Source organism: Lissotriton helveticus, chromosome 4_1 (genome assembly GCF_964261635.1).
Source record: "Lissotriton helveticus chromosome 4_1, aLisHel1.1, whole genome shotgun sequence".
Lineage (NCBI taxonomy): Eukaryota > Metazoa > Chordata > Amphibia > Caudata > Salamandridae > Lissotriton > Lissotriton helveticus.
This window is the reverse complement of record NC_136063.1, coordinates 1298726455-1298748415: the sequence shown is the minus strand read 5'-3', so window position 1 is coordinate 1298748415 and position 21961 is coordinate 1298726455. Positions and strand designations below refer to the sequence as shown.

At 50.3% G+C, this 21961-nt stretch overlaps 1 long non-coding RNA gene across 1 annotated transcript in view; it reads left to right on the top strand.

Annotated features, from left to right (window-relative positions):
- Positions 1-4699: 4699 nt before the first annotated feature.
- The window catches only part of LOC144827501 (uncharacterized), a 154758-nt gene continuing 137496 nt past the window's right edge, over positions 4700-21961 (top strand). The window contains exons 1-2 of the long non-coding RNA XR_013610219.1: positions 4700-4755; positions 6785-6900. This is a non-coding gene — a long non-coding RNA (uncharacterized LOC144827501). The remainder of the gene's footprint in view (positions 4756-6784; positions 6901-21961) is intronic.

The following is a 21961-nucleotide window of genomic DNA, read 5'->3' as shown; positions in this document are numbered from 1 at the left end:
TCAATTTCTTTTGTAAATATTTCGGGCCTCGGCCGTTTAGAGCATTAAAGGACAGGTAACAGATTTTGAAGATGGAGCGTTTTTTTACCGGCAACCAGTGCAGAGATTTTAGCAAAGGCAGTGATGGTGAGCCAGCAGGCATATTTAGGATAATTCTTGCCGAGGTGTTATGGATGACTTGAAGTTTATTTAGGAGTGTGGTCCCGACCTCGGCCAGGAGGGCATTCCCATAATCCAGATGACTGATCACCATCGCTTGGATCAGCGTTCTACGGTGGTCAGTTGGGATATATGGGAAGATTTTCCGAAGTGAATGGAGGCTGTGGGAGCAGGAGCCAGTGATGGCTGCTACATGATCCCTCATAGACAATGAGTGGTCTAATTTCACCCCCAGGTTCTTTACATTCAGTTTTGGGATCGGAGGGCCGCGCAGTTGTGCAGGCCACCATTCATTATTCCAGATGTTGACGGCCTTTCCCATCAGCATTTTTTTTTGTAGAGTTTTATACAGCGCAAACTAGAACCGGACCGAATCAGTTATCAGAGCGCTTTACAAAGCACCTGTTACGTTAAATGAGGACACACTTTCATTTTTTTTTTTTTTTTTTTTTTTTTTTTTTTTAGGCACGGGGAGATTAAGTGATTTTGCCCAGAATCACAGGGGGTTTTTGGCGTCGTTACCGAGACTCGAACCCAGATCTCCAGGTCCGAGGTCGAGCGCCTTAGCCGTTAGGCCAACCCCTCTACCCCAATTACCCCAATTACCCCAGCATTACTTCTGTTTTTCCCGGATTCAACTGGAGAAAGTTGTCGGTCATCCAGTTGGATATTGCAAGTATGCCTTTAGTAAAACGGAGCCTGTCAGCTTCTGGGTTCGGGCCGATGGTGAACAGTAGCTGGGTGTCATCAGCATAAGAGATTGTTTCAAAGCCTAATGCTTCTACTGCCTCAGCCAAAGGAGCCAGATACATGTTAAAAAGGGTAGGGCTGAGGCAGGAGCCCTGTGGGACACCCTTGTCCAAAGTTGTTTTAACTTAGTGGAATAGGCCCAAGATAACTGTCTGGGCTCTGTCCATTAGGAAGTTTTTAAGCCATTTAAAGGCTAGACCCTGTATGCCGTAAGATGTTAACCTCTCCTCGAGCCGCGTATGGGAAACAGTATCGAAGGCCGCGGAGAGGTCAAGGAGGATCAGAATGGCAGATCCCCCAGCATCCACGGTCAGCCTCAATGATTCAGTAACGCCTAACAGGGCGGTTTCTGTGCTGAAACCTGGGCGGAACCCTGATTGCGAGGGGTCCAGGATGTTATTTGTTTCCAAATAACTGCTTAATTGTCTATTTACGATGCTTTCGAGTATTTTGGCCAACAGGGGGAGCAGTGAGATGGGGTGATAATTGCTGAGCTCCTGCGGGTTTGCCAGAGGTTTTTTTAGGATGGGTCTGACAAACGCTTCCTTCCAGGAGGTGGGGATTGAGCCTGATTGAATGGAAAGGTTAAATGGTAGGTGCATAGCTCTGGGATAAAAGAGACATAGTTTTTGGGGGGCATGGATCAGCGGGAGAGCCTGATTTGGCTTCATTTAATGCTTTAATCACTTCCTCAAGTGTGACCGGGGAAAAATTGTCCAAGGAACAGGTTGGCCTGCTAGTAGGACATTTTAGGCTGGACAGGGTTGAAAAGGTAGTTTTGTTAAGTAGAGGAAAATTGGAATAGATAGTTGAAATTTTTTCCTGGAAAAAGGTGGATAAGGAGTCACAAAGTTCCTGGGATTCCACAGGGGATTGTTTGCAGACTTCAGGCGATATAAATTCTCTGACAATGCCAAAAAGGGTTTTAGAAGAATTACTGGCGTTCTCAATCTGGTCCAGGATGTAAAGGCGTCTAGTCGTCTTTAGATTTCGATGATAGCTAGTTAAAGCTAGTTTAAAGTTTAGTCTGCTTTGAGAACACTTGGAAGCTCGCCAGCGTCTCTCTAATTGTTTGCGAGAGGATTTTTGCTGTCGTAGTTCTAGGGAGTACCATAGAGCAGAGCTTCGACTAGGGGTAGGTCTGGTGTTTTTACTTATCGGAATGGTTTCGTCAAAACACTTTTCAAGGGTTTTGTTAAAAGATGATAGCATATCGGATACCTCTAGGTCATGAGATTGAGTTTGTTGCTTGGCCTGAAAAGTGGTGTTGAAAGCTGAGATCATAAGTTTATGCCAAGGTCTACGGAGTGCTGGTTTTTTGACCACCAACTGTGTTGAAGATTTTAGGGCAGTGTTGGTCATTGCAAACTTGATCATGCAGTGGTCAGTCCACGTAAGAGGCCACGGTGGGTCGCATTTAAGTAAGTCACTATTTGAGAAGATTAGGTCTAGGGTATGGCCTGCCTGATGGGTGGGGCCTACTACTCTTTGTGTGAGTCCTAATTGTTCTAGGTCACCGAGAAAATTACTAATCTCTCGAGTTGAGTTGGCCTCACAGTGAAGATTAAAATCGCCCAACATCAGGAATTTGTTTGATGCAAGGACATGAATAGCTATGTAATCTATTAAGGTTTCTGCGAAGTCTGTTTTTTGGCCAGGAGGGCAGTAGACTAACGCTCCAACCAACTTTCCGTGGGGGATTTGGTGACCTTGAAAATGCCTATTTCTAGGTTCTCCTCTGTCATAGTGGAGACCCAGGATATGTTGAGGTGGTTTTTAAAAGCAATGGCAATTCAACAGCCTACTTTCTCTATGCGATCCAGATGAATACATTTGTAATTCTCTGGAATGGCAATGTTTATGGTAGGATAATTTGAGGGATTCAGCCAGGTTTCTGTAAAAAAGCAAACCTTTGGTGAGTGCGAAGTAATCCTGTCCCAGATTTCTTATGGGTGTTTGGCTAAAGAGCGCACATTACATAAGATGAAAGAGGTGCCCTCAGATGAAAAGTACCTTTGGAGTCTGGCTAATGGAACGGAAGATAAATACAGATTTCTCTGGAAGGAGCAGTGTCTGCAGGCTACTGGACCTTCAAGTGTATCTGGAAAAATGTTTGTGCAGCTAGCCTTAGGGCGTTTAGTGAGATTTTGTGAGACTCTAATGGTATATAAAAATTCAGAAGAGTATGTGATCCGAGGGGGAGGGAATGATGTTACCTGTTTTTGGGCAAGGGTCAGGGCCTCTGGACTCGTGCGGGCGCGGACGGGCGCAGACGGGCTTTCCTTTGGCACTCCTTCGGCGCGTCTTAGGCGTGCCCGCTGCTAGCGTCCGCTGCGCGGAGGCATGCCCGTCTGTTTTTAAGCTGTCGCAGAGCGTGTCATAACAACTATACCACCACCCAGCGTACCTGCCCCAAGATGGCCGCTGTATTTGTTCCGCAGCCTCCGGGTGCGTGTGTCAAACTCAGCGCCTATTCGGCTGAGAGGTGATTGCGGAGAAGATTTTTAAAAAGTGAGCAAATTGCTAAATGAGAATACAATTAAAAAGTACAATGTACAATTCATCAGAACACAGCTCCTGGCTTCCGCCTCAGGAGTAGCTCTAGGACTCGCGCCTGCACGGTAGTTCCTCCTTTTAAGCTGTCGCAGAGCGCGTGATAACAACTATACTGCCACCCAGCGTACCTGCCCCAAGATGGCCGCTGTATTTGCTCCGGGTGCGTGTGTCAAACTCAGCGTCTATTCGGCTGAGGGGTGATTGCGGCGAAGATTTTTAAAAAGTGAGCAAATTGCTAAATGAGAATACAATTAAAAAGTACAATGTACAATTCACGAGAACACAGCTCCCGGCTTCCACCTCAGGAGTAGCTCTAGGACTCACGCCTGCGCGGTAGTTCCTGCTTTTAAGCTGTCGCAGAGCGCGTCATAACAACTATACCGCCACCCAGCGTACCTGCCCCAAGATGGCCGCTGTATTTGTTCGGCAGCCTCCGGGTGCGTGTGTCAAACTCAGCGCCTATTCGGCTGAGGGGTGATTGCTTTTCCACACTTGCAGTGCGACGGTCGGAGCGCGCAGAAGTTCCCCATGTTTGTTGTCTTGTTTTCAAAGGCTGTGCCTTGGGACGGTACACAGCACCTGTTCGCACGCACTAATGGACGACACAAACTTAAAGATCCGTTTTTTCACAAGGGAAGGAGTGCATTCTCTAACATTAACTTTCCTGCTTCGCAATTACTATCATCCCGATAGCAGTTTGCACCCTGATGATGATTTGAAGAGAAGATATATCTAAAACATGGAATAAAATACACACTGTTGGGTCAGCGAAAAGATTGGAGTGGAGCCACTTAACATTCGAAAAGAAGAGTAACTTTCAGCACATTTGGGAACTGTTGACCTTTAGTTATGTAATGTTCATACATATATGTTTTTTTGTTAACACGAACGTTGTTGATATATGCAAACATGGTGAAATGTATCAATTTATGCAAACACGGGTTACGGCAATGTCATGTTATCGGTATTAATGTAATTTTCCTGTTTCGTTTTTAATTGCATGACAGAGAACAGATGAGGTGAAGATCGGGAGATGTGGGGCATTTTGTTGATATCGCACACCTGACGGTAAAGGGGTAAAGGATGGTGCATTAGATGGTATAGTAGTTCGAGAATAGCATCCAAATCACCTGACGCAGGGTATGACAACAGGTCACATGGTTATGATTCCAGTTAGGATTGGGTGGTGACAGACAGGAGGTGGTTTAAAATCCTACGGTTCCAGTGGAGTTTAAAGACATTGGGGAAGGTGGATGAGGAGGTCAGGTCGCCGTCTGCGGCTTCATCAAGGTATTTAGTTCTATTCTGAATGAAGGGGATATCGCAACACAAGAGGGTTTCGAGTTACAGGGATGCGGTTAAGAAAACACAGGTTTTTAACACACAGGAGATTGGGAAACGTAATATCAGTTTATGTTTTTATTGTAATGAGCTCAGCGAGAAAGGGCATGTAAGGGTGGAACACGAGAATGGGATTGAATGACATGTCACCTGTTGGGTTTATTTATTATTTTTAGAGTAAAACACCGATGTTTTGGCATCGTGCGGGCGGGAACTTGTTTAGAAATTATATGTGCACCAGATAAGCAGTGCACAATTTTTTCTATTATAATTTAAAAGTGAAGGTCAACAGGACACATTTGGTTGTAATGTTTCTTAATTTTGTAGAAACCCCTAACGAAGAGCCTACGTGGCTCGAAATGCATTGGAAATAAGATTATGAGCCTACTCGGTGCTTCACCTTGATTGATTATGTTGCTGTGAAAAAGCCTGGATTGGCGCTCAGTATACATTGGAAGACGCTAAAAAAATATAAATAAAGATGGAAGGTGAAAGTATGCTGTCTCAACGGTGTGTCAATGAAATTTGAGAAAAATGATTATAACAGAGATTACTATGGGTATACAAGATTACTTTGGACAAGGTTGGTTAAATACGGACACAAGGAGGGAAGCTTTCCCACACTTGCAGTGCCACGGTCGGGGCGCGCACAAGTTCCCTATGTTTGTTGTCTTGTTTTCAAAGGCTGTGCCTTGGGACGGTACACAGCACATGTTCGCACGCAGTAATGGACGACACAAACTTAAGGATGAGTTTTTTCACAAGGGAAGGAGTGCATTCTCTAACATTAACTTTCCCGCTGTTTTTGTTCGGCAGCCTCCGGGTGCGTTTGTCAAACTCAGCGCCTATTCGGCTGAGGGGTGATTGCGGCGAAATTTTTCAAAAGGTGAGCAAATTGCTAAATGAGAATACAATTAAAAAGTACAATGTACAATTCACGAGAACACAGCTCCCGGCTTCCGCCTCAGGAGTAGCTCTAGGACTCGCGCCTGTGCGGTAGTTCCTGCTTTTAAGCTGTTGCAGAGCGCGTCATTACAACTATACCGCCACCCAGCGTACCTGCCCCAAGATGGCCGCTGTATTTGTTCGGCAGCCTCCGGGTGCATGTGTCAAACTCAGCACCTATTCGGCTGAGGGGTGATTGCGGCGAAGATTTTTAAAAAGTGAGCAAATTGCTAAATGAGAATACAATTAAATAGTACAATGTACAATTCACGAGAACACAGATCCCAGCTTCCGCCTCAGGAGTAGCTCTAGGACTCGTGCCTGTGCGGTAGTTCCTGCTTTTAAGCTGTCGCAGAGCGCGTCATAACAACTATACCGCCACCCAGCGTACCTGCCCCAAGATGGCCGCTGTATTTGTTCGGCTGCCTCCGGGTGCGTGTGTCAAACTCAGCGCCTATTCGGCTGAGGGGTGATTGCGGTGAAGATTTTTAAAAAGTGAGCAAATTGCTAAATGAGAATACAATTAATAACTACAATGTACAATTCACGAGAACACAGCTCCCGGCGTCCGCCTCAGGAGTAGCTCTAGGTGTGTAACATCTTCATCGTGTGCTGCATGCTGCACAACATGGCAGTTGAGAAGGCCGTGCCACTCATCCTGGATCCTGATGAGCTGGAACAGGCACCTGTTGAGGACGAAGGGCTTGGGCACAATGAAAGTGATGAGGAGGATGATATCCGGAGTCAGCTCATACGCAACTTCTTCTCTTAATGGTGAGTCACTGGGTATTCAGGTGCAAGCTTGTGGCATGGAGTGGCATATTTTGCATACTGTGTGTCCAGCTGACTGTATGCAAAGTCACTTTGATGTTTGTTGAGATGTGTCACACAAGTCATGATGTCATGACACACGCATATGTGCAAAGAGTGGATTTTTAATGTACATGTGTACTCCATTGTGATGTTTTTTCACATGACCATAACTGTATGCAATTCATATTAATGGGTCCCCTTGTCTACCTGTCTTTCCCAGGTCGCTCTGCCTGTTGTCTGTTTGTGTTATCTTGGTACTCCTGCTATTGATCCTGATGATTGCAATGTGTGTCGAATCAGCGTTCCATGCACAGACATGTGGAAATGTCAGTTTGGGTAAGATATCTAAACAGGCTTTTTTGGGTTGGTATGCTTTTGGAATATGTGGAAACTGTTTCTGTGCATGTTGTCGAAGAATACATACATGTGTCATTAACATGGATCAAGATGCCTGTAGCAACACTCCCATGACTGGACAGTCACCCTGCTTGTCAGTCATCTTTTACACCAGTCGGTTGAGGTTAATCCCAGCAAACTCTTGTGCCGTGCTGCATATCCAGGTCATGGTTGGGGTGGTTTACTGGCTTTGTTCCTCATTCCTTTCTGTAGAGTTTGATCACACCTGCTTGTCATGTTTGGCATTGTAAGGCACGGTTTAAAGAGCCAAAGTTTGGATATTGCTAGGATTCCTTGTGTTTAAATAATCCCCTTCCTCGTTGCATTAGCTAAGTACGGCTCTTGCGGCTGATGTGTATCTTACATTCATTACCCTCACTGATTCCCAGAGCTGACTACAGTTTTTTGATTTGTGTGAGTAGCACTGCTACACATTCAATTCACTGTATTTTTTGAGCCACATTCATACACTGTCATTAACTTGGTGAGTGCATGGTTCTAATTGCATTGAAGCAGCCTGGTGACCGTTAGACAACCTTCAAGTAGGTGACACACTCTGCTACCTTTTATGTGTCCCTATAAAAACCTCAGATGTAGTATCATTCGAAAACCTGTGCTGACAAATTGGAGACAGTGGCTGTGGTTAAAGTACACAGGTGTAACTGTTTCAGTATACGTCATGATTATATTGTGATTCTGTGCCAAGAAGTGTTTAAATGTTATGCTGGTTACCTTTTTTTCAGATCTCCCTCCCTGCTGTTCCAATCCTCTCCTTCCCTCTCCTTCCTCGCCTGATCACCCTTTTTAGTCTGTCATTCATACTCAGACCAAGGGGCTATCTGGAGATGGACCCCTTTAAGCATCGCACAAATCTGAGGATCAAAGATACCAACAGTCCCTGGCAGTCGTGTTGAGAAAGTTTATGCGGTAACTGCAAACACAACAATGATGGACAGAATGTGGATCAATGTCACACATTCACCCCAGTCCAAAGATCTGGGCCCAAATCCATCGTTTTTCCACTCCACACCACCCTGGGTTAGACAATGGCGATATGCAAATCAGCGCTGACCTTGTGCCCCATGGGAACAGTCCAGTCCAGTCGAAACCGGGCCGGTCCTCGGATACTTGTTTCCGTTCTGGGAAGGACATGGCTTTTGTAGTTCGGACTGGACTGTTCCCATGGGGCACAGGGTCAGCGCTGATTTGCATATCGCCATTGTCTAACCCAGGGTGGTGTGGAGTGGAAAAACAATGGATTTGGGCCCAGATCTTTGGACTGGGGTGAATGTGTGACATTGATCCACATTCTGTCCATCACTGTTGTGTTTGCAATTACCGCTCTAAGTGTACTGGGGATGCTCAGACGTGAGTCCCAGGCACTCCACACCACTGGAATCAAGCTAGCCGGGCTGATGAGAGGTGTTACCTCGAAACCGGGCCGGTCCTCGGATGCTCGTTTCCGTTCTGGGAAGGACATGGCTTTTGTAGTTCGGACTGGACTGTTCCCATGGGGCACAGGGTCAGCGCTGATTTGCATATCGCCATTGTCTAACTCAGGGTGGTGTGGAGTGGAAAAACGATGGATTTGGGCCCTGATCTTTGGACTGGGGTGAATGTGTGACATTGATCCACATTCTGTCCATCACTGTTGTGTTTGCAATTACCGCTCTAAGTGTACTGGGGATGCTCAGACGTGAGTCCCAGGCACTCCACACCACTGGAATCAAGCTAGCCGGGCTGATGAGAGGTGTTACCTCGAAACCGGGCCGGTCCTCGGATGCTTGTTTCCGTTCTGGGAAGGACATGGCTTTTGTAGTTCGGACTGGACTGTTCCCATGGGGCACAGGGTCAGCGCTGATTTGCATATCGCCATTGTCTAACCCAGGGTGGTGTGGAGTGGAAAAACGATGGATTTGGGCCCAGATCTTTGGACTGGGGTGAATGTGTGACATTGATCCACATTCTGTCCATCACTGTTGTGCTTGCAATTACCGCTCTAAGTGTACTGGGGATGCTCAGACGTGAGTCCCAGGCACTACACACCACTGGAATCAAGCTAGCCGGGCTGATGAGAGGTGTCACCTCGAAACCGGGCCGGTCCTCGGATGCTTGTTTCCGTTCTGGGAAGGACATGGCTTTTGTAGTTCGGACTGGACTGTTCCCATGGGGCACAGGGTCAGCGCTGATTTGCATATCGCCATTGTCTAACCCAGGGTGGTGTGGAGTGGAAAAACGATGGATTTGGGCCCAGATCTTTGGACTGGGGTGAATGTGTGACATTGATCCACATTCTGTCCATCACTGTTGTGTTTGCAATTACTGCTCTAAGTGTACTGGGGATGCTCAGACGTGAGTCCCAGGCACTCCACACCACTGGAATCAAGCTAGCCGGGCTGATGAGAGGTGTTACCTCGAAACCGGGCCGGTCCTCGGATGCTTGTTTCCGTTCTGGGAAGGACATGGCTTTTGTAGTTCGGACTGGACTGTTCCCATGGGGCACAGGGTCAGCGCTGATTTGCATATCGCCATTGTCTAACCCAGGGTGGTGTGGAGTGGAAAAACGATGGATTTGGGCCAAGATCTTTGGACTGGGGTGAATGTGTGACATTGATCCACATTCTGTCCATCACTGTTGTGTTTGCAATTACCGCTCTAAGTGTACTGGGGATGCTCAGATGTGAGTCCCAGGCACTCCACACCACTGGAATCAAGCTAGCCGGGCTGATGAGAGGTGTTACCTCGAAACCGGGCCGGTCCTCGGATGCTTGTTTCCGTTCTGGGAAGGACATGGCTTTTGTAGTTCGGACTGGACTGTTCCCATGGGGCACAGGGTCAGCGCTGATTTGCATATCGCCATTGTCTAACCCAGGGTGGTGTGGAATGGAAAAACGATGGATTTGGGCCCAGATCTTTGGACTGGGGTGAATGTGTGACATTGATCCACATTCTGTCCATCACTGTTGTGTTTGCAATTACCGCTCTAAGTGTACTGGGGATGCTCAGACGTGAGTCCCAGGCACTCCACACCACTGGAATCAAGCTAGCCGGGCTGATGAGAGGTGTTACCTCGAAACCGGGCCGGTCCTCGGATGCTTGTTTCCGTTCTGGGAAGGACATGGCTTTTGTAGTTCGGACTGGACTGTTCCCATGGGGCACAGGGTCAGCGCTGATTTGCATATCGCCATTGTCTAACCCAGGGTGGTGTGGAGTGGAAAAACGATGGATTTGGGCCCAGATCTTTGGACTGGGGTGAATGTGTGACATTGATCCACATTCTGTCCATCACTGTTGTGTTTGCAATTACCGCTCTAAGTGTACTGGGGATGCTCAGACGTGAGTCCCAGGCACTCCACACCACTGGAATCAAGCTAGCCGGGCTGATGAGAGGTGTTACCTCGAAACCGGGCCGGTCCTCGGATGCTTGTTTCCGTTCTGGGAAGGACATGGCTTTTGTAGTTCGGACTGGACTGTTCCCATGGGGCACAGGGTCAGCGCTGATTTGCATATCGCCATTGTCTAACCCAGGGTGGTGTGGAGTGGAAAAACGATGGATTTGGGCCCAGATCTTTGGACTGGGGTGAATGTGTGACATTGATCCACATTCTGTCCATCACTGTTGTGTTTGCAATTACCGCTCTAAGTGTACTGGGGATGCTCAGACGTGAGTCCCAGGCACTCCACACCACTGGAATCAAGCTAGCCGGGCTGATGAGAGGTGTTACCTCGAAACCGGGCCGGTCCTCGGATGCTTGTTTCCGTTCTGGGAAGGACATGGCTTTTGTATTTCGGACTGGACTGTTCCCATGGGGCACAGGGTCAGCGCTGATTTGCATATCGCCATTGTCTAACCCAGGGTGGTGTGGAGTGGAAAAACGATGGATTTGGGCCCAGATCTTTGGACTGGGGTGAATGTGTGACATTGATCCACATTCTGTCCATCACTGTTGTGTTTGCAATTACCGCTCTAAGTGTACTGGGGATGCTCAGACGTGAGTCCCAGGCACTCCACACCACTGGAATCAAGCTAGCCGGGCTGATGAGAGGTGTTACCTCGAAACCGGGCCGGTTCTCGGATGCTTGTTTTCGTTCTGGGAAGGACATGGCTTTTGTAGTTCGGACTGGACTGTTCCCATGGGGCACAGGGTCAGCGCTGATTTGCATATCGCCATTGTCTAACCCAGGGTGGTGTGGAGTGGAAAAACGATGGATTTGGGCCCAGATCTTTGGACTGGGGTGAATGTGTGACATTGATCCACATTCTGTCCATCACTGTTGTGTTTGCAATTACCGCTCTAAGTGTACTGGGGATGCTCAGACGTGAGTCCCAGGCACTCCACACCACTGGAATCAAGCTAGCCGGGCTGATGAGAGGTGTTACCTCGAAACCGGGCCGGTCCTCGGATGCTTGTTTCCGTTCTGGGAAGGACATGGCTTTTGTAGTTCGGACTGGACTGTTCCCATGGGGCACAGGGTCAGCGCTGATTTGCATATCACCATTGTCTAACCCAGGGTGGTGTGGAGTGGAAAAACGATGGATTTGGGCCCAGATCTTTGGACTGGGGTGAATGTGTGACATTGATCCACATTCTGTCCATCACTGTTGTGTTTGCAATTACCGCTCTAAGTGTACTGGGGATGCTCAGACGTGAGTCCCAGGCACTCCACACCACTGGAATCAAGCTAGCCGGGCTGATGAGAGGTGTTACATCGAAACCGGGCCGGTCCTCGGATGCTTGTTTCCGTTCTGGGAAGGACATGGCTTTTGTAGTTCGGACTGGACTGTTCCCATGGGGCACAGGGTCAGCGCTGATTTGCATATCGCCATTGTCTAACCCAGGGTGGTGTGGAGTGGAAAAACGATGGATTTGGGCCCAGATCTTTGGACTGGGGTGAATGTGTGACATTGATCCACATTCTGTCCATCACTGTTGTGTTTGCAATTACCGCAAAAAAGTTTATGCAGCATTACAGGTACACTCATTGCATGACAGTTGTTTCAATCTGAGCAATGCCACTGGCCATGTACATTGGCTCAAGCATAAGTGTACATTGTGCCACATTACTGTCACCGCAGATGTCTTTCCAGTGTGCATGCATCAGCTATGGCTTACTTTACAATGAATGTGCATATGTGGTTATGTGTATTGGGTGAACATGCATGGTGTTTGTAATACGTCATGGTCCATTATGTGATTTACATACATGCTTGTGTGTGTATTGTCTTAGCTTAATATCCACAATGGTCATGCAACACATGCTGACACTGTTTGTCCTCTGCCCCGCTTGGACTTTTGGTGCCTGATCCTGTGGCCATCATATTTTGTTATTGTTCACACATTTTCTAGCAGTGAGCCATGTGTTACCAGACACTCCTTCCTTTCCATACACATGTAACATGCTGCTATGTAAATATCCTTGTCTTTGTGTGCCACTTTTCCATGGTGGCTCACACCTTCTGCCATCATGTGTTCAGACATTCCTGATGTTGCATCTCCAGTGACACCGTAACACCCAGTGGCCAGATTCTGCAACACACACGCCTCCAATATGCTCCACCGTCCATCAGTCCATCGTTAAGGCAGACCGCAGCTTGTCAGTGCCACAGTTGCACCACCTCAATGACAAAGGCAGGCCTGTCAGTGCATGCAACGTGCACATTGCAAGGCCCTGTGGTAATTCTATGACACAGGTTACACTGCAGACTCCTGCTCCAGCCACCCTCCACACAGTGAACACCAGACAATCATGCACCTGGTATCAGGCAACTCCTAAGAGCACACATGACAGCTTTGCAGGCTGTGTGTGCAACTCATACTGCCAACCCCGCACTGCCACACATAACAGTGCATGTCCGTACAAGCAGGTCATGTGCGTCCTTCTGCACACATGCTACTTACACCAGCACAACATTGGACTCTGTTACCTCATCAACACAACAGCACAACACAAAACCATCATTACTGTGACCTGGTTGTACGTAAGCCCCGCACACTACTTCTACATTGCCATCACAGAGGGATACTAGACCACCCGCAAGGACAACAACAACATTCCAGGAGTATGATTGTGAAAACTTTGTGAGGTACACCCCCAGAGTGACATACAACACCAAGGACCAATTGTGGTGATGCTAAAAAAAAGTGCAGCTCTGACTGGATTTAAGTTGATTAGAATCTGAAGATCCGCAGCATATGATATAATTTAGACTCCAGACATGGCAATCGATTCTGCATGCGTGGTTAAGTAAATATTGCCAAAGTATGCATGCTCTGAGCAGATCCATGCGGCATACCCCACTTCTGTGGTTGGACTGTGAAGTAGATGTTGTAGGTGCGGACCTGATGTGTGCAGTCAGATAGTTAGGACAATATCCAGTTCAGCACTGAGGACCACACACCTATGGTCTTCATGTGGTTCTGAAGAATGTGATGGTCTACGGTGTCAAATGCTGTAGACATGGCTAACAGCACCAACGCCGCCTTGGAACCTCCGTCTACCTTCCAGCGTATAGAGTCTGCCATTTGTATGAGGGCCACCTGTGTACTATGGGCGGGATGGAAGCTGGATAGCGAGTCATGAAGGAGGCTATTATGTTCAACAAAGTGCATCATTTTCTTCCATGAACATTTCACATAAGTCTTTGCCTGGACTGATAGATAGATCTTGGTGTATGATTGGAAGCTTGAACAGGATCTGTGTGACCTTTACTCAAGATGTGCAGGAGGAACATGTGTCTCCACACATCGGGGTTATACACCAATTTGAGGTAAGGGTTACACATGACGTTTAAATGTTGATAGTAAATCTTTGCAAGGATGTTGTAGTGGTTTGTGGGCAGGGGGTCATTAGGGGAAGTTGATTAACATATGATTGATTGATTGATTGATTGGTGGAGTTGGCGTTGTTGTTGTTGTTGAGGTGGAAGATGCAGTCCGTGGATGCGAGGGCGTGGGTGCTGATGAGGTTGGCGATGGTGTCGCTGAACTGTGCTCGGGGTCCGTGTGGTCTGTAGACGAGTCACTCTGAGGGTGGTGTTGGGGTTGGTGTGGATCTGGAAGTGCATATGCTTGGCGGTGGTGAGGGTGTCATTGGTGTTGTATGTGTCTCTGATGGATTCCTTGTGTATGATGGCGATTCCCGCTCTGTTGGTGCGCTCTCTGTGGTAGATTTTGTAGCCCTCTTGGATGGCAATGGCAATGTCTGGTGCCGATGTGACGTTCATCCAGGTCTCCATCAGGAAGGCCACGTTGAGTGTGGTTGAGTCTAGAAGGTCACAGAGTTCGATGGCGTCCTTGCGAGCAGAGCGGGTGTTGAGGAGGATGCATTGGAGGTGGCGGGTTCTCTGTTCGATGGTTTACCGGGCCGGATGCTGTTGAAGCTGCAGTTCTGGCAGGTAAAGGGCCCTTGGGTGTGCTTTGTGGTAGCCCTGTAGCATGAGTTATCGCGTCCGGGGTTGCGTGCGTGGAGGGTGCTGAAGTCCTAGTGCAGGCTGGTGTTGTGGTGGCTTTGCGGTCCCGGCGCAGGGTGCGGGAGCTTGCCTATTGCACACCGTTGGTGCGCCAGTGGTATAGCCGCTGTGCACGTATGCTGCGCGGCCGCACAGCGGCCGCCTTTTTAAAGCGGGGAGGGTGGTGCTGCTGGGAGGTTGGAGTGTGTTGGCGAGGGGGCATACACAGGGGAGAAAGAAAATATAAGTTACAAATAACAGGGGAACGTGCAGTAGGCAACCGCGACTGCACAGTGGAAGTGTGGGCACAGCAGGTGCCAACTTGCGCTTCACGTAGTAGCGGGCAGGGAACAGGTGGAGCTGTTCGGTGGTAGGGGTGCGACCTCGCCTGCAAGCAGGGTCAAGGGTCAGTCTTGACTCTAGTAGGTATCTCAGGTGTACGGTCATGTGGCTGTGGCTGGGGATGTTGAGGATGAGCTGTGCGCATGCGCCCTGGGTGTGCACATGTCCACCTGGAGTCTGGCTCTTCTTTCTGTGAAGAGGTTGTTACCGTAGTTGAGCCGGCTGCTGTTGTGGACCTGGGTGGCTGTCTGTCTTGACTAGGAGTGGATCTATCTGAAGGTCAGTTCCAGCATGTGGATGGACTTGCACCATGAGTTAGCGATGTTGTGGATTTGGTGAACTAGATGCAAACAGTGATGTACCAATGCAGGATGGTGGTGTGTTTGTCCTCCATCCAGGAGTTGCTCTACCACTGACCCTTTTTTTTCTGTTCTGCTGTGGTCCTGCGTGCTGAAGTACTATTCCAATGTCTGGGGAGCAATCAGGAAAGTGCTGTAGCAGGCCAGTGGTTTCAGATTTTTTTAATTGAGTTGAGAGGCTTCCACATAAATTGCTGTAAAAATCTGAAACCACTGGCCTGCTACAGCACTTTCCTGATTGCTCCCCAGACATTGGAATAGTACTTCAGCACGCAGGACCACAGCAGAACAGAAAAAAAAGGGTCAGTGGTAGAGCAACTCCTGGATGGAGGACAAACACACCACCATCCTGCATTGGTACATCACTGTTTGCATCTAGTTCACCAAATCCACAACATCGCTAACTCATGGTGCAAGTCCATCCACATGCTGGAACTGACCTTCAGATAGATCCACTCCTAGTCAAGACAGACAGCCACCCAGGTCCACAACAGCAGCCGGCTCAACTACGGTAACAACCTCTTCACAGAAAGAAGAGCCAGACTCCAGGTGGACATGTGCACACCCAGGGCGCATGCGCACAGCTCATCCTCAACATCCCCAGCCACAGCCACATGACCGTACACCTGAGATACCTACTAGAGTCAAGACTGACCCTTGACCCTGCTTGCAGGCGAGGTCGCACCCCTACCACCGAACAGCTCCACCTGTTCCCTGCCCGCTACTACGTGAAGCGCAAGTTGGCACCTGCTGTGCCCACACTTCCACTGTGCAGTCGCGGTTGCCTACTGCACGTTCCCCTGTTATTTGTAACTTATATTTTCTTTCTCCCCTGTGTATGCCCCCTCGCCAACACACTCCAACCTCCCAGCAGCACCACCCTCCCCGCTTTAAAAAGGCGGCCGCTGTGCGGCCGCGCAGCATACGTGCACAGCGGCTATACCACTGGCGCACCAACGGTGTGCAATAGGCAAGCTCCCGCACCCTGCGCCGGGACCGCAAAGCCACCACAACACCAGCCTGCACTAGGACTTCAGCACCCTCCACGCACGCAACCCCGGACGCGATAACTCATGCTACAGGGCTACCACAAAGCACACCCAAGGGCCCTTTACCTGCCAGAACTGCAGCTTCAACAGCATCCGGCCCGGTAAACCATCGAACAGAGAACCCGCCACCTCCAATGCATCCTCCTCAACACCCGCTCTGCTCGCAAGGACGCCATCGAACTCTGTGACCTTCTAGACTCAACCACACTCAACGTGGCCTTCCTGATGGAGACCTGGATGAACGTCACATCGGCACCAGACATTGCCATTGCCATCCAAGAGGGCTACAAAATCTACCACAGAGAGCGCACCAACAGAGCGGGAATCGCCATCATACACAAGGAATCCATCAGAGACACATACAACACCAATGACACCCTCACCACCGCCAAGCATATGCACTTCCAGATCCACACCAACCCCAACACCACCCTCAGAGTGACTCGTCTACAGACCACACGGACCCCGAGCACAGTTCAGCGACACCATCGCCAACCTCATCAGCACCCACGCCCTCGCATTCACGGACTGCATCTTCCACCTCAACAACAACAACAACGCCAACTCCACCAATCAATCAATCAATCAATCATTTGCATTTGTAAAGCGCGCTACTCACCCATGGGGGTCTCAAGGCGCTGGGTTCAGTGCTCAAAAAGCCAGGTCTTGAGCTGCCTTCTGAAGGAGAGGTGGTCCTGTGTGGCGCGCAGGTGGCTGGGAAGAGAGTTCCAGGTCTTCGCTGCCAGGTAGGAGAAGGACCTGCCCCCGGCGGTGGCCCTGCGTATGCGGGGCACGGCTGCCATGGCTTGTCCTGTCGAGCGCAGGGTGCGAGGAGGAAAGTCGAAGGAGAGGCGGTGGTTGATGAGTTTTGGTCCGAGGTTGTGAAGGGCTTTGTGTGCGTGGGTCAGGAGCCTGAAGGTGATCCTCTTGCTGACTGGGAGCCAGTGAAGTTTCTTCAGGTGTCCGGAGATGTGGTGGTGGCGGGGGATGTTCAGGATGAGTCGTGCGGCTGCGTTCTGGATTCGTTGAAGTTTCTTCTGTAGCTTGGTAGTGATGCACAGGTACAGAGTGTTCCCATAGTCCATGCGGCTGGTGACGAGGGCGTGGGTGACGGTCTTCCTGGTGTCGGTGGGGATCCAGCGGAAGATTTTGCGGAGCATGCGGAGGGTGTTGAAGCATGCCGATGTCACCGCGTTGACCTGTCTGTTCATGGAGAGGGACGAGTCCAGGATGAAGCCGAGGTTGCGGGCGTGGTCGGTGGGTTGGGGAGTGCTGCCCAGGGCGGGGGCCCACCAGGATTCATCCCAGGCGGTGGGAGTAGGGCCGAGGATTAGACCTCCGTCTTATCGGTGTTGAGCTTAAGCCGGCTTTCTGTCATCCAGTCCGCTACTTCCTTCATGCCTTCGTGTAGTCTGGTTCTTGCTGAGGTGGGGTTGTTGGTGAGGGAGAGGATGAGCTGAGTGTTGTCGGCGTAGGATATGATGTTGAGTCCGTGTTTGCATGTGATGTTCGTCAGGGGGGGTCATGTAAATGTTGAAGAGGGTGGGGCTGAGGGAGGATCCTTGTGGGACGCCGCAGATGACTTCAGTAGCTGTAGATCTGAAGGGGGGGAGTCGGACTCTCTGTGTTCTTCCGGAGAGGAAGGAGGTGATTCATTCCAGGGCCTTGCCTCGGATGCCGGCGCTGTTGAGGCGCCGTATTAGAGTACGGTGGCATACCGTGTCGAAGGCTGCAGAGAGGTCCAGGAGTATGAGTGCCACGGTCTCACCACCCTGATCGCCAACCTCGCCAACCTCAGACTCAAACAGCTCGTGACAACACCCACCCACGCCTCTGGACACACACTGGTCCCCATGTTGTCTGCAAGTCTCCATGTCTCCTTCAACAACACCGCAAAACATTACTGGACTGACCACAGATGCATCTGCTTCACCTTCAGGAAGCCCACCAAACACCACCGCACCCAACAGTACACCGCTGCTGGGGCAAGGTCACCAAGGACCAAGTGACTACCACCCTCGCCCTGGGACCACCCATCGCCCACACCGACCACAACGCCACCACCATCAACATCATACAGTGAATCAACAACTGCGCCAACACCCTTGCACCACTAAAGACCTCCCCAAGCAATCACACCAACAAGATAGCCACTTGGTGTTCACCAAGGACCTCCGGGCATCCAAACGCACCTGTCGCAAACTGGAGAAGAACTGGCTCTGCAACTGGGCACCAGACAGCTACACAGCCCATAAGAACGCCACCATCAAACACCACCAACTCATCAGGACTGCCAAGAGGAACACCTTCAAGGACCACTTACACAACAACGCACACAACACCAAAGAGCTCTTCAACATCGTGAAAGACCTCTACTGCCCCAGGTCCAACACCAACGACATTCCACCATCACAAGACCTGTGCAATTCACTGGCCACCTTCTTTCACTGCAAGATCACCAACATCCACAACAGCTTCAACACCGACGCCCCCTCATCCACCACCAAGACCACCACCCCTGCGACCCCCACCCGTGCCAGTCGCATGACCGCCTGGTCCAACGTCAGCAACGAAAACACCATCAAGACCATGAACTCCATCCACTCCGGATCCCCATCTGACCCTTTCCCTCACCACGTTTTCAAAAAAGCCAGCACAGCCATCGCACACCATCACCAATAAACAATCAACATCTCCTTCAAGACAGCAACCTTTACGGAGAGCTGGAAGCACGCCGATATCAACACCCTACTGAAGAAACACAAAGCAGACCCCAATGACCTAAAGAACTTCCGGCCCATCTCCTTTCTCCCTTTCCCCACAAAAGTCATAGAGAAGATTGTCAACAGACAGCTGACCCGCTACCTGGAAGACAACAACATCCTGGACCCATCCCAGTCTGGCTTTCACAGCAACCACAGCACTGAGACCGCCCTCATCGCCACCACCTACTACATCTGGATCCTGATGGACAAAGGAGAACCAGCCGCACTCATCCTTCTGGACCTATCAGCAACCTTCGACACGGTCTGCCACTGCACCCTAACAGCACGCCTCCATGAAGCTGGAATCCAAGAGAAGGCCCTGGCCTGGACCACTTCCTTCCTCTCCGCCAGTACCCCGAACATCTGCCTCCCACCCTTCCGCTCCAAGACCACCAACATCATCTGCCGCGCCCCACAAGGATCATCCCTCAGCCTGGCACAGTTCAATATCTACATGGCATCACTTGCCCACGTCGCTCCACAACACAGCCTCAATATCATCTCCTATGCCAACAACACCCAACTGATCATATCCCTCACCAGAGACCCCCACACCACCAAAGCCAACCTCCATAGGGGAATGAAGGCCGTCGCAGAATGGATGACGGACAGCAGGCTGAAGCTGAATGAAGAGAAGATGGAGGTCCACATCCTCAGTACCACCCCATCAGCCTGGGATGACTCCTGGTGCCCAACATCGCTAGGAACAGCCCCAGCACCCACCGACCACGCACACAACCTGGGCCTCATCCTCGACTCCGCCCTCTCCATGACCAAGCAAGTCAACGCCGTCTCCGCATCATGCTTCAACATCCTCCAAATGCTCAGCAAGATCTTCAAATGTATCCCCTCCAACACAAGATAAAAAGTCACACAGGCCCTCGTCACCTGCAGACTGGACTGCGGGAACAACCTCTATGCGGGAACAACAACTAAGCTCAGGAGACGGCTGCAACACATCCAGAATACCTAGGCACAACTGATCCTCCACGCCCCCCAATGCAGTCACATCACACCCCACATGAGAGGCCTGCATTGGCTCCCCATCAACAAGAGGATCACCTTCAAACTCCTCATCCACGCACACAAAGCCCTACACAATGCTGTGCCAGCATACCTCAACGACTGACTCAGCTTCTACACCCCCACCCACAGCCTCCGGGCTGCTAACCTCGCTCTCGCCACTGTTTGAAGCATCCAGATATCCGCCACCAGCGGCAGATTCTTCTCCCACCTTGCCACCAAGACCTGGTACACTCTCCCGACCTACCTACGTCAGACCCAGGACGTGTTGCCCTTCACAAAACTACTCAATACCTGGCTCTTTGATCAGTAGCAGGCCCCTCCCCTCCATCCAGTGCCTTGAAACCCTCACAGGTATGTAGCGCACTTTACAAATATCATGTTTGATTGATTGATTGATAGTCCCACTGTCAACTGCAGGCAGACCTTCATACTCCTCAACCACACTCAGTAGGCACTCCACAACCACAGCCCAATAATCAAATATGGACGTCTCACATCCAACACCCCGTTGGCTGTAGTCCATCCAGCCACCCTTGCCCTGGGCAACATTCATCACTTCCACAGTACAACTGCATGCGGGTGATGGTTCTCGCACATCAACAAACAGACCTGGTAGTCCCTCCCTGGACACCAACACATTAGCCTTGACCTGTACACCTTCATGAGACTCTTCCATAACTGTCTGTCAGAACATTGTGTCAACCCCCCTCAGCAGTTAGTAACCATCACGTGTGAGTATTTCCCTCCATGGATGTAGTTGATCATACATTGTGAACTATGTGTGTCCACAACCAGACTCAGGTCCCAGTGTACGGATGGCTTGAGTTTGTTCAACACTCTGGCATACTTTGCATTATCCCGACACGTATGTTGTTGACTATGGCCAAAAAGAACTTCAACTTCAATACGTATTGTGTTAATTTATTAATTTCTCCATCTTGTGAGTGAAATGTGAGTAGGTGTTAGGTGCTGTACAAAATTGTGCGGAATCCAAAGTTCACAGAGGGAGATGTGATGCCTTGCAGTTTTAGTCAACAGAGTCCAGAGCACAGTGTTCGGCATCAGTGGTGACACGGCGACAGGCAAGTCCATGTGGGAGAGTGTGACAGTCAATAAGGTGATGCTGTTGCGCACAAAGGCAAGATGCCAGACCAGGTGACCTGGGAGATGTGCATGGCCCTCTGCCTCTCAACGTCTTCTCCGTGGACGACCCACCTTCCTTGGGGGACCCTTAAATGCAGGCCTTGACGATGCCTGGGACTCTCCGTCGGATGATTCCACCTCCTCCGCCCTCCCTGTGCCTGTTGGCAGTCTTTGCCTGGATGTTTCTGGCCTGGTGACACAGGAAGGGTGCCACATGTTGTCAGCAATCAGACGGAGTAAATGGCTTATGTCCCTCTGCACCGCCAAGAGCTCAGCCAGCCTTGCCTCCATCCATCCTTGGTGTCGTCGTTGACTGGTGTGTTGCTCGGCCTGCTGTTTTTTTAAAGCGATGAGGGCCCCCACTCCCTGGCTGAACTCCCTGGTGTCCCGCTGGTATCCCTCCATGATGTTTCGGAGTTCAGACATACCGGCCCGTCAGCTTGCTGGTCAGGTTCCCGCCTCCGCCTTGTGCCACTCCCACCCCCCCTGCCCACACGAGCCCAGCCTGCTGTTGTGGGTACATCGGATCGACGGGACCCCTGAGGGTTGACAGTGAGGGAGTTGTCTGCCACCTCCTTGGTGCCCGGCGAACCTTGTCCCTCATTGTCAGACAGGCTCAGTTGTGGATTGTGGGCAGGGCTCCGAGCTGTCTGCTGGGATGTGGCAGGAATGGGTGTGGTGGTTGGTGCAGATGCCCCTGATCCAGCTGCTGCATGGGTTTGGGATCCAGATGTGCCAGGTTGGTCGGTGTCATCCATGGAGTGGTGAGAGGTGTCGCTGTTGGTGGGATCAAGGTCCTGTGGAGCCTGGGACTGTGATCCTTCTCCCCCCTGGTTGGGGGTAGATTGTGCACATTGCCCTGTGGGT